General features: G+C 41.9%; 1 pseudogene; it reads right to left on the bottom strand.

The window, feature by feature from the left end:
• Nucleotides 1–1077: 1077 nt before the first annotated feature.
• LOC139076793 (keratin, type I cytoskeletal 18 pseudogene) lies at nucleotides 1078–2527 on the bottom strand (annotated as a pseudogene).
• Between the last annotated feature and the right edge of the window lie 4108 nt (nucleotides 2528–6635).

Raw genomic sequence — 6635 nt, 5'->3', positions numbered from 1 at the left:
TTAATGGATAAAGAAGCCAAACCAGCTAGGTTTCTATCATGACTAGCTGTAGAAATAAAGAATGTGAGGCTAATGCATTTAGGAAGTTTGCATAATAATGCACATTTGGAAAAAATATTTGGTGATTGTCTTCTGTCCTCTGTTCAACTTCTTATCCTCTGCAGAAGACTTGGGAGTAGGTTGGTCGTATAGTGCAAAGCTGGCAAAAGGCTGTTTTGACATAATGGTTCTTTTTATGTCTGTGCTTTGCTTCCTGTTTCACTTTCCAGAGCCTGTTTTTCCAACCTTCTCATTTGTGATCTACACAACAGACTTTCAATAATTTTTTTTCTCCTTAAGTTTGCCAATATTGGCTCTTTTGTTTACAAATGAGAACCTTTGCTACAATTGTGATAAAATGATAAATCATTTTACCGTGATGTTATAAAAATAATGATAGAAAAAAAAGGAGATATTCAGAGAGTCCACACAAGTTGTCTTTAAATATTTGAATGACTGGAACTTGGAAGAGAGTTCAGACCTCTTTTATGTGCTTTCAGATAACTAATCAAATGAAGCTAGGTGGAAGTTATTGTAAGGGAAATTGTAGTTCATTGTTTGCTTAAACTTTATAATAATTTCAAATGTATACATTTATTAGTTCAATACGTATGTAATTAGTAACCACACTGCCATTTGCTAAGGTTACAAATTCCTTTAAAACAATCTCCCTTTTTAGGGGAGAAGTGCTTATAAAGATATAACAAGATGTACAAAGTATCAGTTAATACAAATCCTGGGAAAGCATGGGTGAGGGAGTACTTAATTTCTTGTGCACAGCTGGAACAACTTTATTTAAGAGATGATATTTTTACTGAGTGTTGAAAAAAAGTTTTCCAGGTGGTCAATGTGCACAGTAAGGTTATGTAAGAAAAGTTAAGTTCTAGGGCTAAAGCATTTGCATTGGGTGTCAAGAAGAGGAAATGGATGGACAACATTTAACCAGTAGAACCAATGAACTTGCTTAATTGAGCTGCCTTGTGAAGATGCCATTACTGAGTTATTGAACATACTGTTTTGTCTCCTGTCTCTTTACAATTTTTTTTTTTTTTTTAAAGTGTGGTCCAGTGACCACTGAACTTTTTATTGGCCTACTGCTCCCCAAAGGGTACCCTGCTTCTGTGGCCTCAATGCCTCAGAACTTTGGTGTCGTTGATCTCGGACACCACTCTGCCATCCACAATCCTGCGGGAGGTGATCTTCTGGATGGTTTGTGAGGAGCTGCTGCTGTCCAGGGCGTCACCGAGACTGAAGTCCTCCCCGGCTTCCAGCAGGCGGCGATAGGTGGCGATCTCAGCCTCCAGCTTGACCTTGATGTTCAGCAGGGCTTCGTACTCTTGGGTCTGGCGTTGGCCCTCTGCCCGGGTCTGGGCCAGCTCAGACTCCAGGTGCCGCAGGATCTCATTGAGCTGCTGCATCTGCATGGCGAAGCGGGCCTCCACCTCCCTCAGGTTGTTCTCCAAGCTGGCCTTCAGATTTCTCATCGAGTTCAGGTCGATCTCCAAGGACTGCACCGTGTGCCTCAGCTCCTTGAGTGTGGCCTCAGCAGTGCCTATCTCCTTGGTCCGCGTGGTGACCACTATGGTGCTCTCCTCAATCTGCTGGGACCAGTACTTGTCCAGCTCCTCTCGGTTCTTCCGAGCCAGCTCTTCATACTGGGCTCGGATGTCTGCCATGATCTTGCTGAGGTCCTGAGATTTGGGGGCATCCAACTCCACAGTCAACCCAGAGTTGGTAATCTGGTTCTGAAGACTCTTCACTTCCTCCTCGTGGTTCTTCTTCATGAAGAGCAGCTCCTCCTTGAGAGCCTCGATCTCTGTCTCCAGCTGCAGCCGAGTGACATTGGTGTCATCAATGACCTTTCGGAGCCCATGGATGTCACTCTCCACAGACTGGCGCATGGCCAGCTCCGTCTCATACTTGACTCTGAAGTCATCAGCAGCAAGACGGGCGTTGTCAATCTGCAGAACGATGCGGGCATTGTCCACAGAATTTGCAAAGATCTGAGCCCTCAGCTCCTCAATGGTCTTGAGGTAAGGCCCCCAGTCTCGGATCTGGGGCCCCTTCTTCTCCAGGTGTTCCCGGATCTTGCTCTCCAGTCTCCGATTCTCGGTCTCCAGACTCCTTACCCTCTCCAGGTAGGAGGCCAGGCGGTCATTCAGGTCTTGCATGGCCTCCTTCTCACTCTGGATGCCTCCTACGCCCACCAGACCCCCGGCCATCCCCGCGGCCAGACCCCCGGCCATCCCCGCGGCCAGACCCCCGGCCCCCCAGCTGCCCCGGAAGCTGGAGGAACGGGACACGGAGATGCGGGAGCCCGAGCCCCCGGCGCCTGCATAGACGCTGGCCGCGCTGCTGACCGGCGGGCCCCGGTGGCTGGGCGACTGCACGGAGCCGAGGGACCGGTAGTTGGTGGAGAAGGTGGAGCGGGTGCTGAAGCTCATGTTGTTCGCGCGGGAAAGCGAGAGGCCGGGACTCAGGTTCTGGCCGCGGTCTTTACAATTTTTTAAAGGAGTTTATCCCTTCCTGCAAGGTCGCATTAAATTTGCACTTTAGTAATGAATAATATTCACTCAATTGTAACAATAAAAAAATCAAATGAATTAATGTTAAAATACCTCTATTTCCTATATTGGGACTGTTGCAGGTGATAACATGGGTAAGAGAGGAGAAAAATCTTTACTCACTCCTCAATTTTTTCATCCACTCCTCCCTCCATCCATCCATCCATCCACAGAATCAATCCTTCTAGAGGGAAGGAAGAAGTTAAAGTGTTGGAAGAATACTCTGACTGCCTGGCAGATGTTTTAAGCCGACACTTTCATTTGTGGATAACTTCATGGGTTCTGTGGAAACCTCTCTCAGTGATTGATAATCTTTAATTTGCAATTCTTATAGTCTCAGTGGATGTACTCTATTCTCATGGCTGATCTCTCCATCCTCTGCCCATGGAATCTGGAGATTCACCTACAGCTTCCCTATAGAAGCTTGGACAGGATCCATGTTTACCATTGCATTAGCTCATTCTTGTTTGACCCACAGCCTTTCCATGGGAAACTCTTGCACACTCTTTGTGAGAAGAAAATGCAGGTGTACAGGTCAATTTCAGTGCAGCAGCAACTCCCCATTATGGTGCCACCTAAGTAACTCAGCAGCTTATCTCTTATCCCTGAGATAGCCCTGGAGATAACGAGAACACCCTCCTCCTCATGCTTTCCCCTCCAAATGCATATGATTGCAAAGAAGAGGCAACCAGCTTTCAATGTGATCTCAGTGAAGCCCCTCTTATTAGCCTTGAAATGAGACTTAAGCACTACCACCTTTGTCACTCGTGTGAGTGAAGAGAACAGGGGTGCCTGCAATACATCAGCAATTGTTTCTTACAACTCCTTTGGAATGTAGCATTTGTACTATCTTGTTTTGTGGGCAGAAACTTCAATTTTAACATCTTGTTGCATATATTTGGAGATTTTTAAAGCATTTCTGCAAATTTATAAAAATATGTAAAAGGAAACATATGTCATTTAATAAGCCCAGACTATCCCTATTTTAGATGATTGCTATAAGACAGCAATTATTGTATTGATCTATAGTATGATTTAGTAAAATTAGCAAGACGTTCAGAAGCAGGTAGATATCTGACTTTAAATGTGTCATCTTCAGAATAGTTTACCTACTATACTCTTGATCATCCTCAAATCCATTCTCCATAGAGCAGCCAGCCATAGATTTAGATCACACACTCTTCCTCCCCACAACCCCCTGATACAAGCCTTCATTGCTCTTAGAATACAATCCAAGCTCTTTACCATAGACCTGCATGAGGTGCTTCTTCTCAGCCTTCCCAACTCTGTCCCATGTCCCTCTTTTTCAACCAAATTGTGAGCCAGCAAGACTTAGGTCTTTCTGTTACTTAAGCAAATCAATTTCTTTCTTGTTCTCAGTCCTTGGATATGCTGTTCTTTCTCTTTGGAATGGTCTTGCAACTCCATGAATCCCTCTCCTCCTTTGCTGGCTGGTTCTTTGACATTCTTAATTTTTTTACTTAACTTTTCCTTCCCTAAGTATTCCACTTAAAATATATTATCTCAGCATCCAAGTTATTTCTTTTATAATACTTACTGCCAAATGCAATAGTATAGGTACTTGGTTGTTTACTTAATTTGTTATTTGTCTACCACACTACACTTTTAGCTCCATAAGGGCAAAGACTATATCTGTATAACTAGGACTTAGCTGAGAGATTGGCAGACAGTAGGTGATCAATATATTTTGCATGAAGAATTGAATGAACAAAATGTATGACAAACATCAACAAACTGACATTGGGAATCTCATTTAATGTTTTGGAACCATGGTTTATCTTCTTTTTGTTTTTTTGCCTATAAAATGTGTTTAAAGGATCTTCTTCGATCAGTTCTTATGAGAGTTAAATAGCATAATATGGAAAATTCCATGCTATTAATAGGCATTATAATCCGTCAAGTCATCTTTTCCTTTACTTATGCATTTATTCATCATTCACTTCACCATTCATTCAACAAATGTTATTGATTTCCTTCTGTATTCCTTGCCATTTTTAGGCATTGGGAATATAGCAGTGAAACATAGAAAACTCCTGTGGTCATGAAGTTTCAATTCTAATGGTGAGAGACAGAAAATGAGCAAATAAACAAGAAATCTGTAGTACGCCAGATACTGTTAAGTGTTATGAAATCAAATAAAGCAGGATAACAGAATGGGGAGTAGGGGTGGTTGATGCTTTAGATAGTGTGGTCAGCAAAGTGTTCTCAGAAAGCTAACATTGGATCAGAAACTAAAGGAAGTAGGAGATCAAGACATAGCATATCCGGGAAAAGTTCTAGGCAGAAAGGACAATACGCAAAATGCCCTGAGGCAAGATTATGTTTGGTTTGCTCAAGGAACAGCAAGGAAGCCAGGAAGGAGAACAGAGATAGACGGAAGGAGTCACTAGCAATGAGATCAGAGGTCAGCGGTGGGCAGTGGAAAGGAAGATCATATAGGTAGGTCCTTTTAGGCCATGACAAATATTTTGGGTGTTATTTTTAAAGAAATGAGAAGCTTTTGGAGGATTTTAAATAAACGTGTGACTTGTCCTGGCATAGGTGCTAATGGTGTTGCTCTGATGGCTGTGTCAAGTACAGACTAAAGTATGCTAATGGTGGAATAATATAGGAAACAAATGATTGATAATAGATAGATGGTTAGAAGGCATTGCATTTTGGATATATTTTAAAGATACAGCTCACACAATTTTCTGCTGGATTGGTATGAGAGAGAAAGAGTCAAGGATGACTCCAACGCTTCTGCCTGTGCAATGGAAGACTGCCATTGCCATTTAATTTGGTGGAGAAGACTTAGTGCAAGCAGCATGAGGCCATGGCCAGGGAATCGAACTTAGCATTCACTCTTGGGGAGCATAGATGTTTTTTAAATCTTGTTTAGTGACTACAGTATATTGCCTCAGGCCTTTGCCTATGATTTGGGTGTCTCATCTATAACTATTTTGGTAGGTTGATCAGGCTACCTCAGTTATTTAATGACTGTTTACTGTTATCAATTCAACAAACCTTCATGAACTGGCTGGTCAGGTCTCCTTGAGGGGTTCTAGTATTGTGATGGTTTTATACAACGTAAATCAGAAATTTTGTAAGCTTTCAAGAGGACCACTATTCTTCCTGGCTTCAGTTTTAGAGATGAGAAATCTATTGTCATAAATTCTGGAAGATTCCCAAACCAATGTAAGGTGTAAGCAAGGATTAGATTAATTAGCTGAACTGTCAGTAGTTTTAGGTTCAACTGGCTTTTGCTGTAGTCTGAAGCTGGATCAGCTCAATTGGTTTTAAAGTATGATGACACTGATGCTTATGTTTGATCCTTATAGAGGTTATTTTGCCTTCTTTTGATCCAGGAGCACAGACCAAGATCCTAACCCAACCAGCTGCCTTATATAATGAATTTTTAAGATAAAGATTCAAAGAATATTTGACAGAAAAGTTAGTAACTTCTTGAGAAATAGGCCTGGAGTCCCACCACACATCACAACTCATTCTCAAAAATTAGAGCTAATGAAATATTTTCTGGATATTTAGTGTACCTGGATCTACTGTCAATAGTTGTCTCCCAGATGTTCTTTCTATAAGAGCCATGGCCAGTTACCCCTAATAAATCTTGATACCTTTGGAAATAGTAATTGATACTAATTATTCAACAGAACCACTAGAAAAGCTATTATCATAAGGCTGCATATCCACGTTACAGAAATCTTTCAAGAACTCTGCTCCACCCTCTCTGCTATTCCTTCCCAGCTAAAGATATTTAAGTTTGTATTTTCACAGGAAAGGGTATTTGTGAAGTAATTTTTTTCTAATAAAAATTTAACTTGAATGATTTCTGTAATCTGTTGACTGGGCCTTTAAAAATTGATGTCCCAGGAGCCTGTGAAACTAAATCAGAAGGAAAGAGACCTCCCTGCCTTTTAGAATTCTAAAGGTCTAGCCCACAGCTCTCTGAGGTCAGGAGGTGGGATTAACCTCTCACATCCTAGTAATGGTTTTAGAGGGACTCTGAAAATT

The sequence above is a fragment of the Equus przewalskii genome, chromosome 17 (genome assembly GCF_037783145.1).
Source record: "Equus przewalskii isolate Varuska chromosome 17, EquPr2, whole genome shotgun sequence".
In the NCBI taxonomy this organism is placed as follows: Eukaryota; Metazoa; Chordata; class Mammalia; order Perissodactyla; family Equidae; genus Equus; species Equus przewalskii.
This window is presented reverse-complemented; position numbering and strand designations above follow the sequence as displayed.